Source organism: Oncorhynchus gorbuscha, linkage group LG13 (genome assembly GCF_021184085.1).
Source record: "Oncorhynchus gorbuscha isolate QuinsamMale2020 ecotype Even-year linkage group LG13, OgorEven_v1.0, whole genome shotgun sequence".
In the NCBI taxonomy this organism is placed as follows: Eukaryota; Metazoa; Chordata; class Actinopteri; order Salmoniformes; family Salmonidae; genus Oncorhynchus; species Oncorhynchus gorbuscha.
In genome coordinates, this window is record NC_060185.1 from 51744816 (window position 1) to 51758379 (window position 13564).

Genomic DNA, 13564 nt, shown 5'->3' on the forward strand with positions numbered 1-13564 from the left:
GAGAGGAGGAGGAGGGCGGGATCGGATGCAGAAGCCAGGGCCTTCATGGCATTTTTTTCTGGTATTATTATTCTCTCTCTCTCTCTCTCTCTCTCTCTCTCTCTCTCTCTCTCTCTCTCTCTCTCTCTCTCTCTCTCTCTCTCTCTCTCTCTCTCTCTCTCTCTCTCTCTCTCTCTCTCTCTCTCTCTCTCTCTCTCTCTCTCTCTCTCTCTCTCTCTCTCTCTCTCTCTCTCTCTCTCTCTCTCTCTCTCTCTCTCTCTCTCTCTCTCTCTCTCTCTGATTTGAATGAAACATAGACCCGGCGTCACTCGAGCTGCAATTACACATATAATCACAATTGTATTTCAACAGAGCCCGCAATTCTCATCCCCTTCTCTCTTCTCCTCGGCCCTTCCAGCCAAGGCAGAATGCAGCGTAAATGAAGTGAAAGACTTCTGCCGTCCCCAACACTTTGTTTTATTATGACCTAATTTAATCAAAGTCCCCGTCACAGGATTGCCAGGAAGGCAACGATGAACTGGAGTCCCTAATAGACAAAGAAATATACCTCCAATAATGATCCCTATACGCCCTACAGATATTCCCCATATATCTATTTATATGGCGTATATCTGGCCGCGTGTATGCTGTTGTTTACGACTGTACATTACCAGTGTGTTGGATATATAACAGTGGCGAGGTAAGGATGTACTAAGGTTGTATTAATGTTTTTCCAGTAGCGCTCCTTATTGATGTAATTAAATAGGATCTGGCGCCGTTGTGAGGACCGACTTTCATTGTTTGTGGGGGCAGGATCCCCTGGAGGCAGCGCGGAGATGAGAGATGGATAAACAGTTTGATTTTGTGCTATCGCCCCGAGCAGTATACTGGAGAGATGGAGGAAGAGGGAGAGCGAGGGAGGAAGGGAGGGCGGGGGAGAGAGAGAGAAACAGAAACAGGGAGAGAGTGTGTAAAGCAGAAGGATAAGAGAACCAAGTGAAGGGCTGGAGGGGGGAGACAGACAAACAAGCAGAAACAGAAAATAAATCACTCTTCACTGTCTCACTTCTTTCAGTCTTTTCTTTCTCCACTTCTCTTCTCTGTCTCACTTTCTCACTTACCCTCCTGTCTGTCTCACTCAGGGGCTAGTGGTGATGGAAGGGAGGTGGTAACTTGGAAGGATTAGGGACGTTAGCGGCCATTTCAAGCTAAGTCACTGTGCTAAAGAGGCAGAACGTTGAGTTTAAGTAGCCGTTGTACGAGTGTGACGGACGTTTTGTCTACGGCAATTACGAAACAAAGACGGCAGAAGAGGAGTCACAGGGAGAAGGCAGAACTTATGGCCTGCATCAAGCGAGCACGAAAACACACACACACACACACCTAAACAAACCCCTAGTCCATCCATTTGCAGTCACACAAAGACCTGTTCGCTCTTCTTCCACATACTGTATGCATTCACAAACACAGTACACCCACATTCATTTCATATTAGTTCGCTAGTGCAGTGTCCTCTTTTCTCGGTTTTGGAAAAGTTTAAACTCATTAAGTGTAATGTTATTGGAGACTCAATTTTACACCGCTCACTCATCAACTAGTAAGATAGCAATAAAGCCCAATGGCTCATCGGAGACGCTAAATGCTTTGAAATAAATGATGCGCTGCAACAGAATCGTAATTCATTTACAGTCCATATTGATAGCCCTGCCGTACTCGGCTCTATCTGTTTTCATCTCTGCTCACATCTTCATTATTGGGGGTAAATCGCCCGAGTGAAGAAGGAACCGAGTCAACATCGCTGATGAATTGCCTGAGAAAGATGTGGCGGCCCACTCACACGTTGTGCCTCGGCGCATCCATTTTCTTAAGCATTTAATTATGGCGAACAATAAACAGCGTTGGATATGACTTTAAAAAAAAAATGTAAACGGTGTCGTAAGCAGAGGAAGTGGATTCTAGGTATTCAAATCAGTCTGTTCTTATTCTGGTTTACCTGCGAGGAAGACACTGTTACCTAGAATACCTTCAAACACCTGTGTTATTTTGACACGGGCATAAAAAGACACAATGTGTGTGTGAGGGAGAAAGATGTATGTGTACGCATGTATTAGAGAGAGACACACAGGAAAATACGTTTTGTGTGTGTGTGTGTGTGTGTGTGTGAGGTTGGAGGTTACCATTATTAAGAGTAAATGAGACGGTTACTCGCTGACAGAGAAAATCTCCCTTAGAGCAGGGCTCGGAGGCATAGCCCCCCCACACACTCCTACTCAAACGGTCTACAAAAACACCCAACTCTAGCCCTCTTACCCCAGCATCCTCACCCCTCTACCTATCCTCCTCAATCACATCCCTCCTTCCCTGAGCACCAGCGCTCTCGCTTTCTTTCTCTCTCCCCTTCAGCCCCAGGCCTCTCAATCACACCAAACAAAGCTCATCCTGCTCCTCTGTGATTAATTACTCAGGCCTGAATATCAAAATCAAACACCCCCGTGTGAAGAGAAGGGGCTCCGCTTTAGAGCGCCGCGCCCACCGAAGGCAGACAGACAGGGGGACGGGAGGGTGGGCTATACACACACACACATCTACCCCCTCCAGCCCCCAACCCCTTAGAGAAGTCCAGTCCAACCCTTTCCCCCTTCACACCCCGCTAGTCTCCTCTACATTTCCCTCTCTAAGTTCCCTGGTCCATCAGGCTCCCCTTTCAACCCGGAAGCAGGGGTTTTACTACTACTTGGGCTGCATCCTAAAGGGCACCCTATTCCCTATATAGTGCACCACTTTTGACCAGGGCCCCAAAGTAGTGCACTAAATAGAGAATAGGGTGCCTTTTAGGTTGCAACCCTTTTACTATTACTACTACTGGTAGTGAAAGTGGTGGTGGTGGAGGTAGTGGTAAGGGGGGGAGAGGGAAGGGCTTTTAGACTGATTTACACTGACTAACTAATCAGATGGGAACACCATCAATCGCTTTTCCTCATCTCCACAGAAGGCTTATTTTCCAGTAAACCGAAGTGCAGGTAGAAAGGGAGAGAGAGAGGGAGAAAAGGAGAGATGACAAAAAAGGCTCCCCCCGCAAGGAGTTGAGCTCGCTCCCTTTCCCTCTCGATCACAGTGACGATTTCCCCCCCACCCCCAACAGGGCTCTATAAACCCCCTCTAACACCCCATTCACATCACATACATCACCCGAGCACCTACAGCTAGGCTACATGATGGGTTCCCTTATGTGTCCTAAATGGCACCCTATTCCCTATGTAGTGCACTACTTTTGACCAGGGCCCATAACCATAACCTTTTGACCAGGACCCATTACCAGGGCTCTGGTACAAAAATAAAAAGGGGGGAAAAAATTTGTGCACTACATAGGGAATAGGGTGCCATTTGGGATGCAACCCACGGATAAGTTAATGAGAGAAGGGACTGGAGGAAATCAACGCAAACAATGGAGTGGTTGGAGGGAATAGATAGAGGAGTGGATGGAGCGAGGGACTAGCTTGGAGGAAGAGCTCATTTGCAAACTACAGACTACACTGGAAGAACCCTTAGGAAATGCAAACAGAACTTCTGGTCTACTGACACAGCTCAATAAGTCCTGCGGAACACCAAAGAATAATAGTATCAAAACCAAAATGGGAAAACAGTGGGATTACAAAAGGATAGAAAAGCAGAGAGAAGCACTGATCTGACTGTGAAATAGAAATGCAAAACACATCAGCTTCTGTGTATTACCCACTCCTCAACATGTTACGGGTGTGTGTGTGTTAGTGATGCGCGGGTCAGCTATCTGTTCACCCGCAATTACTAATAACCCATCCGCATTCAGCTAACAAAGGGTAAATCTGAGGCCCGCACCCGACCCTAACCTGAAAATATAGAAAATGCTCTGTAGAGAGAAAAAATAATACTTTTTAAGCCTTATTTCGATAGGCCTGTTTTTCTGATTATAATTTCCAACATTTTAGTAGGCTATTTGTTAGTCAACTCGTCTTTAATTAGAAACATGCAGTTTATTTTCTGTCATTACTTGCTACCCAAGAACACAAGTCAAATCCATTCCACGGAGAGCTGAGTGTCTGTTTTTTTTAGCTCCTCCCCTTATCTTGATTGATGAATTAAGGTCACTAATTAGTTAGGAACTCCCCACACCTGGTTGTCTAGGTCAAAAACAAAACCCAGCAGATACGCCATAGAATGAGTTTGACACCCCTGCACTAAAAGACTAAACAAACCCTTGCTCACCAGAAAATATGTCATAAATCGATAGAATGAAATCTTCAATCTAGTTGACATCGGCAAAAGTTTGTTCTTTAATCTCTGCTTCTCACTTGCAACAAATGTGTTTAGGGACCGGGGAGAAAATGTAATAACCCCACCAAAAAATGTGAAAGATTTTCTGTGCAAAATCAGTTTTACCAGTTTAAGGGAATTGAAAGCTGTGAAAACGACTCAACATGTTTCTGATAAGATTTCAGTTAGTCTTGGATGCATAGCCTATTTTATATGGTTGAAATACTATCAGCTTTTATGGCGCTGATAAACATAGCACCTTTACAGATGGTCCCTAACCGCACATTCATTCTCTCAAGATACTGAAATAAATCAATCATATTTCTCCACTCCTCGAGTCAAAATGTATTATTACATTTGTTGTTTCATTTGACTGCAACAACTTCTTAATTCTGTAGGAGTTAATATTATGTAAGACTTTGTGAGACGTTATAGGTCTACAGTCGGTGTCCAGATTTCAGTTACTATTCCATTTAACCCATCTGTAGGCCGTCAGTGCAAATAAGAATTGGTTCTTAACTGACTTGCCTACCGGTAGTTAAATAAAAGGCAACATTTTTTTTTTATCTGAACAGGACAGTTCCCTTGACGTGCCATACTTGAAGTCCCCGTTTTGTGACTGTCGAATTTGTATAGCGTCTCACAATCATTACACATAACATCTTTCCCAATCATTAGGCTACTGTTCAGGCCCTTCCTTCTCTTTACGTTCACAGCTTTTCTCTTTTTGAATTAAATGGTCCTTTTTGCCTCATGGATCGAAGTTAACTTTTTCTGCTCAAAAGCATTTGGCAATTGGCTTGTATTTGACGTACGTACAGTTGGCCGTAAAAGCTTAGGCTTATGCACTAACACCAGAAAAAAATTAAAATTATGAAAGAAAAACCTCATTGTAGCCTATAGATTTGAATTGCACAACAATTCTATATTCATGGATTTTTAATGCATTGTTATTGCTTAATTCAACCTGCCCGACACTCACCCGCCCTTCATCCACATAATATTTCATCACCTTAAACTCGCCTATAACCGCTGGAACTGCGGGTTATGAGTCAATCCACACATCCCTAGTGTGTGTGTGGATGTGTGTCTGTGTGTGTGCTGTATGTGAGTTTGAGCGAGTTTGTGTGTGCACACTGTATGTGAATTTGTGCATGTGTGTTCGTGGGTGTGTATGGAGAGTAGGGGGGGGGGGGGTTTCCTGTTATCCACCCGCCAATCAAAGTGAATCTGAATGTCAGGAGGAGAGGAAGCATGATAAATCAACCTTATGCCCAACGACAAACATAATATTAGCAGCAGCACCGCGCGATTGGAAAAATGTCCCTTTGAATCAGGAATGCACTTTACAGTGAGCCACAGCCAGGCAACCTGCACAGTGCAGACACACATACGTATACACACAGGCACGTATACAAACACACACGTGCTCACACATACACCCATCCATTCATTCATTCGTCCACAGGCCAGGAGACGAGAGAGATGGATTTAAGAGAAAAGGATGAAGGGATAAAATGATCAGCCATTAAATGAAATGTAACCCCCGTGGCCTCTACAGGCTTCCTTTAGCACTAGAATGCAGATAGTGTCACAGTTAGGAATAATGAGGGCAAGAGGTGAGGCGTTTCTCACCAGGGCACTGCCACTATCTGCCACTAGGTGGCACAGGATACTGTGTGCCATAGTAACAGACGAGAATGCCAGAGGCCTCTGTGTGTGTGTGTGTGTGTGTGTGTGTGTGTGTGTGTGTGTGTGTGTGTGTGTGTGTGTGTGTGTGTGTGTGTGTGTGTGTGTGTGTGTGTGTGTGTGTGTGTGTGTGTGTGTGTGTGTGTGTGTGTGTGTGTGTGTGTGTGTGTGTGTGTGTGTGTGTGTGTGTGTGTGTGTGTGTGTGTGTGTGTGTGTGTGTGTGCGCGCGCAGGGGCTTAAGTGCATGTAGTCCTATTAAAACCAGTCCGTGTACACCTTGTAAGGCATAATTCTGAACAGGGAAATCAGGCCGGTGCATTAATTTAATTGAACAGTTGAACAAAAGGTGGGTGGAAAAGCTTTCAGAGAAGCGTGATAAAAACACAAGTTAAAATGGACAATAACACACAAGGTCCCTTTGACTGAAACAGTTACTTCATGTTTTCGACAGTAAATAGAAAGTACGAACAAAAACCTGGGATGTAATTATTAGTACACAGTGTGGCAAAACGTTTTGCAACAGAACACGTTTTGCACTAAAAACACAAGGAGTTTTTAATTGGGCAAATTCAGGGAGGTCCCTCCATGTTTACGTCCTATTTGATTCTGTTTGGTTCCCAGTGAATACACCGCTGAAAAGGGAGGGCAGACACCAAACCAACGACACGGCCGGGCCTCTGATCTACTATCAAGAGGATGTAATGACGGCCCATGAAATATTAACAAACAAAACAATTAGAACGAGCTATCTTACCAATTCAATCAATTATTCATTGACAATCGTCTCTCTCTCTCTTCAGAGGCTGCTTTATTTCCTGTGTTTCCTGCTGTATTCGTAGAAAAAGCTTCAATTATGAGGCTACACACCCGGGTTCTAACCCATCCTGATGATGGATCCCCCTAGTGTACAACAGTAGCGCCATACATAGAGAATAGGGTGCCTTTGGGCCCCTGGTCAAAAGTTGTGGACTATGTAGGGAATAAAGTGGCATTTGGGACGCAGCCTGGCTGTTGGGACTACGGGAGGGGAATAGGCACAATCAGAGAAATTACACTCGTCTCACTGAGGAGGCTCGTAATAAAACCAGAGTTCTTCAGGCTGATGAGAAATCCAATTAATTGAAAACAATTTGCGGTGACGAGGAAGAGACGTTTGTTCTCTTTCTTTCAATCTCGATTTTCAACAGATGCCAATCAAGGTGCGGGTGGGAGGGGTTGGGAGGGGGGGGGGGTCGGGTGATGTGAGGGGTGCGTAGAAGCGCATGTTCACCCGTTTCGGAATCAGACAACACATTTCCCAACAAAAAAAACCTTTTTCACAAGCGCTTTTTAAGCATTTCTGTCAGAGGGGAGAGAAGAAACTAACTGTGTCTCGGCTCAGAATGTGAGACTGCAGATGGTTTTCTCGTTAATAATCAGAATGAATCATGAGGTTTAAGGTCGACAGCTTGGTAGAGACGGTAGCGACTAGTTTTCACTTTCCACATGAGACATCTTAGGCTCTGCCTGCTTTGTCTGATTGGTGCTGCTATGCTGCTGTTTGTCTATGGACTGTGGTGAGCCTGGATTGGAGGCTGTTGGAGCTGCTCTGTGCCCAGAGAGTAGGTGAGGATCCTGGGGTGGCAGAGGCCCCGTCCTGGGCCACAGCAGCCCTTCACCCACCTAGCTACACCATGGACCTCCACTGACCCTCCCTGGCCCCGGGAGCATCCAGCAGCCTAGGCACACGTGACCCCGATGCATGGGTTACTGAGGCGGGGTCCGAGTCTACTATCCTGGGGCTAGAACATTGCACAGCAGGGATAGGGGGTGCACTTCACTTGGTCACTGGGGTGTTCAAAGTGTGCGAGGGAAGTGTGTGTGTGTGTGTGTGTGTGTGTGTGTGGTTCAGGTCAGAGAAGCACAGCAGGCCCACAACCTTCCTTTCCACAACCAAAGAGCAAAGATAATTCCACAGTTTCACTGCTGCCCTTTTGGATAAAACACCTTCAGTCAGAGAAAGGACTTATGGGAAAGGCATGGAGGACCACAGGCCTCTCACGGTCAGGTTGGAGTCAGGGTGAGATGACCTTGTGGACCGTAAGTAGCCCTGAGGTGTCAAACACAAACACTTACTACTGAACAGCCGACCAGAGTTCACTCCCACTAGGCCAAACAGGGCACATAGAAGTTCCTTGCTGAACACAAGGTCCTGAAAGGGCTTTATGAAGAAAACACATAATGCAGATATCACAGAGTGAAATATTCACGAGGGCTGGGGCACTGGATGATACCTCTCCACCTCCATTCCTCACCAGGTCTTTTTTTATCACTCTCCTCTGCCATTGTCTTCCTCCCTTGGCGTAATCTCTCTCTCTCTCTCTCTCTCTCTCTCTCTCTCTCTCTCTCTCTCTCTCTCTCTCTCTCTCTCTCTCTCTCTCTCTCTCTCTCTCTCTCTCTCTCTCTCTCTCTCTCTCTCTCTCTCTCTCTCTCTCTCTCTCTCTCTCTCTCTCTCTCTCTCTCTCTCTCTCTCTCTCTCTCTCTCTCTCTCTCTCCTCCCTCATCCGTCTCTACCCCCTTCCATTTCCACCAAGCTGCGCGCCCTCTCCCCTCCCTCCCTCCCTCCCTCCCTCCCTCCCCCTCCCTCCCTCCCTCCCTCCCTCCCTCCCCCTCCTGTGGCAGGAGTCTGCCTCTTTGAACTGGTCCACTGCTGGGATTTAGGAGGAGGGAAGGACGGGAGAGGGGGGCACACAATGCATGTCCAACATGCTGGGTTTATATTTAAGTATGGGGTGTTAATAAGTGTGCTTGTGTATTTCCGCTAAGAATATGTGTGTGTGTGTGTGTGTGTGTGTGTGTGTGTGTGTGTGTGTGTGTGTGTGTGTGTGTGTGTGTGTGTGTGTGTGTGTGTGTGTGTGTGTGTGTGTGTGTGTGTGTGTGTGTGTGTGTGTGTGTGTGTGTGTGTGTGGTAGAATACATGCGCGTGTGTGTAAGGATATCATTGTGCACATGGGTGGGAAAGGGTGTGTGGTAGGTGGGGAGTATACGAGTGTGTAGCAGGGTGTGTGGTAGGTGGGGAGTATACGAGTGTGTAGCAGGGTGTGTGGTTGGTGGGGAGTATACGAGTGTGTAGCAGGGTGTGTGTTCCTGAGTCGGTGTGTGCTGCGAGTGCTGATGTGATGAATGGAGAATAATAGGCCAGGTTTCCGCGCTGACAGACGGCGCAGGATCTCATTGTGACTGAGTGGGCGAGAAGACGGAGACACGCGGCTTGAGCCGGACCCCCGCACATGAAATGCAAACTCGGGGCGCTAATCGGCCGGCCGACACAAGGCGAATCAGGAGGGCGGCCACTTAGAAGGAGAAAAGAGGGAGACCCAGGCCTGGTGTAGTCTCAATAGGGCTCAGCAAGACTGTTGCTATCAGATAACAAACATGGAGGACAAAGGAGGTGGAGACTTGGTGGTCCTCTGGGCCTGTGTGTGTGTGTGTTTCCAAAGCCCTCTGGAGAAGGGGAGAGAGACGAGGATGTGGACGTGGCCCCTGGACTACAAACGGCAAGGACACCACGCTCCACTGAACACTACAGGCTAACACAGAGAAGAGAGCAGAGAGACAGAATATCTCAAACACATCATTAGACGATCCTTCTAACGAGAGAGATGTGTTTTGCCTCGCGGTTTCAGGTACCGCTATTACGGTATGTTTTTAAGAGTGAAACAATAAGGGAGAAAGAATGAGAGAGCAGGGCAGAGAGGGGATAAAAAGGGGAAGAGAGTGAATGAGAGAGACAGGCAGAGAGGATCGGCAGAGAGAGGTAGAAATGTGCCAAACGAGGCCCCCTCTAAGGCACCCGAGCAGACCCCCTTCTCTCTCCCCTTTCTCATCTCTTAATGCTTATTTTCATCACTTTGCTTAAAATATTGATAATCAATTAGGCCCACGTCTGTTTTGCTACAGAATCTGTGTCACGGTCTATCACACTGTCAGAGCCAATTCGCCGCTCATTCAAAGTTCATTTTTTTCCTTGGCCGGTCTCTGCCTTTGGAGGAGTCATTAACCGGGGAACATAGCCCGAGGTGCAATCACCTATTCTCTTTCATTACAGGGGAGATGGAGAAGGTGAGAGAGATTATTAGAACTTTGGAATGATCACAAAGCTTCGGAGTCGCCTGTCAGATCCCCCCTACGTGTAATTCATCTGGCCCCTCCTGCTCCCCCCCTTGGCCCCCTTATCCTCCCCCCCTTTCCCCCGTGCCAGGGGTTTGGACGTAGACATTATTCATGAACATCTGCAGCGCGCTGAATATTCCCGGCTGCCTCTGCCATGATGAAAAGGGAGCTGCCCCTTTGACTTTAAAATGAACATGCCGGCGAAAGTATTACGGCCAAGCATTTTCAGAATTGTTCTCTGTGCGGTGCGCACAGAGATGGACGGGAGGATGGCACAGGTGTAAGAAGGAGCGAGGTACAATACAATACAAAGGAACATATCTTATATTGGAGTGCTTCATTATGGTTACAAAGAAATAAATGGTACCAAACGGAAAATCTACAATGTCATAATTAGGGCAGTGAGCATGTTGGTCCTCAGCCCAGGGATGTGTTCATTAGGCACCAAACAGAAGCAACCAGACTGAAACAGGGAGGTAACAACCTGCACCTGTCCAATAGGCGGTGCTACTTTTCGTGTTTTCCGTTGCAAAAACACTTTCCTTTGCATGCCCTAATGAACACGACCCAGGCCGATCCAAGGCCCGTCCATGCAGCAGGCAGACTTATGCTGTTCTCAGGTACAGCTCCCCTGGGGGTTTCCACACATGAAAGAGCAGCCAGACATATAGACAGACAGACGGGCGGACAGGGAGGAGAGCATTCTTCCTCCTCTCACACCAGGGGAGGAACAGCTGGACGGAAACCAAGCCTCCCAATCACACTGTGTTGTTTATGCTCACTATAACCCTCTGAGAGACTCAACAGTTAAACTCCTTGGAGGGCACCCTGTGGTTTCAAAACACAGCACAGAGGTAATGGCATAACGTTATAGCTGGCCAACTAGGAGGAGTACATCAGTCAGGTTTTTTGAACATGCCATTAATTTCACAACACGCAAAAGTATTTGTGCATGCGGCCCCGGCAATTTGGCGGACTGCATTTCGGCATGCAATGTGCACCCGTCTCGTCTCGCTGCTCCTCAGCAGTGCAGTGTCGGGTGTAACGTGATGTAGGTTAGACCCTGGTCTGTTTTCACACCGTGTAACAGGCACAATGTGAGAGCGCGGGTCTGAGCCTTCGCCATCATTACAGCAACAACCAGCCTTGTTTTGCAGCTCGTTAAAAAGCACCCGCTGATTTTCGACATGTTCGCCAAACATGAGAACGGTCTGATCAAATGTACACAACTTTAGCACTAATCTAATTTGGGGGGGGGGGCTGCTGCAAACCACGGATGGGCCTTTAAATGGATCCATCTGGGTTGACTTCTGACTCTCTCCTCCTTCTGAGCAACAAATGGCTGGGAGTAAAGAAAGAATAAACGCAGCGCAACAACAACAAAAAATTGGGGAAAGGTGCTTTTTTTCAACCACACTCAAAGGGAAAGTCAGTGGGGTTTGACACGGACTGAAATGGGTGCTTTTTGCCTCAGCTCTTGTTTATTGCAAATGGCAGACCGAGTTTACTCTGGCAGTTAGAGGCAAAATGAGGCTTGACAGCTTTGTCAGGGAATTTGAGTGGTTCAGTGGCAGGGCAGTCTTTCATCTCCAAATCGCGGCCGTACGCTCACCATGCCTCCTCTGCAAGAAAAATAAAAACACACACACCCCTGCCTGACATTTTTCGGGGATGACAGACGATTTTCTAACCCTCGTCAAAAGACAACAAAAAAAAATCACAGAGAAATATGCCGACCAGAAGTTTGGATGCTCCGGATGGACGCAAAACAAACATGTCAAGAGATGTTAGCACTCTCTCTGAAAACTAGATATAAAAACAACAATAACAACTCTGTCTCTCTCTCCTGCTCTCCCTCTCTCTCTCCGACTCTGACTTCCTCTCTTGGCCGGTGCTGTATAAGAGCTGATGCCATCCCACTCAGGATCACAGTGTTTGAGGCTGTTTCTTTCCAGTCCCTGGTAGGTTCATTTAAAGACTATGTCTAAGACTGCAGCGCTATTAGCATGACCCTTCTCTGCCCACCTCTGAACACTGCCTCTGCCAACAGAGAGTTTCCCACCACGGGCTGAGGGCCAACCTACAGGAGTCATTCCACAACCAGACACCCCACCGGCCCACTGCTCAGACCCCACCGCTGGGCAGGGGGAGCCAGGCTCCAGCTTCTCCATCTTTTCCTGGCTCCCACGTGCCTCGAGGAAAGGCCGGTGGAGAGAGCTGGAGCGTTAAAGGAAGACAGAGAAAGAGAAAAGTCAACGTGATTGAAAGAAAAGGTTGGGATACGAGATGGGATAGAAGGAGGAGGCCTCGCCACAGAGGCATTGTAGTTACACTCAGAACCTTAACTCCTTCTGATCTGCCTATATCCGCCATATCCGCTCAGTCGCTTTTTCAATTTAGTGGATTTGTTCCTCTGTCTCTCCCGAGCGAGGCGGATGAGGTATGAAATTAATCTTTATCCACTTTTTGTGGCGCTACCTCCAAACGCACAATGTGTGTCGGTAATTAGCCGCAATGCTCCGTTCCAGAGCTCCGGCAGGCTCCTCCGCGTGCCAACTTTTCGCCTTTTGTTCTCGCTGCCGAATGCCGCCCACTCCGGCCCTGCCGTCTCTGTGCCTTCCCGCTCCACACCCACACAGGGCGTTACACAATTCCCTCCAAATGTGCTTCGCTTTAGAAACCCATTACTTAGCCCCTGTGGTTTTGTTCGACACAATTAAAAGAACACCCCCTTCATTTTATTTGGTGGAGCAGCCTCGGGTTCCCTGGCCTTGGCTGGCGTAGCTAGCATGAGCCGTGGCCGGCACAGCCCATCTAATTCGCAGGGTTTTTGTTCGCATATAGGCTTCGTTTGGCTTTCCATTTGAAACTGCTCAACACTCTTGTCTCGTCTCATTGCCGCGACTTGATCCAGTTCAGCTAGGAACTTTAAATCAAGACCAATCAAGGCAGATGCCAGCGCAGAAGTACTCCCATATCAGGACATGATCCTAACAAGGTGAAAAGGCTACAACATATATCATAATAACATACAGAATGACGGTAAACAATTACCGTGCAAACGTTATGTTACACATAAAAACAAGATTCATGTCACTAAAATAGAACAGAAGGGAAGTGAAGACAAGACAAACTAGCTAGCGACTATCCCCACTTTGTACCTGCTACGGAGAACCCCCACAGCCAGTCTACAACTCCACCTCAGTAAATGGTGCAACCCTGTGTCGGTCATATAGGGTGCGGCCATTTCATAGGCTCACAGCTGATTGAGAGTGTCGGGAGAGGAAGGGTCGGCACCGACACCAGCATTTAGCCCCTGAACTCTGACCCTAAGCATAAGTAATGTTAATGACAGGTCTGGAGACTAGTGGGGAGTAGGCAGGGCAGGGTGGACAGCTGGCCTGCAATTCACGCTGAGACAATGACTCTGTGAACTACAGGCACACTCACACTC

At 47.4% G+C, this 13564-nt stretch overlaps 1 long non-coding RNA gene across 4 annotated transcripts in view; it reads right to left on the minus strand.

Annotated features, from left to right (window-relative positions):
* The window catches only part of LOC123993120, a 211473-nt gene that overhangs the window by 37737 nt on the left and 160172 nt on the right, over nt 1-13564 (minus strand). The gene's annotated exons all lie outside the window — the stretch shown is intronic.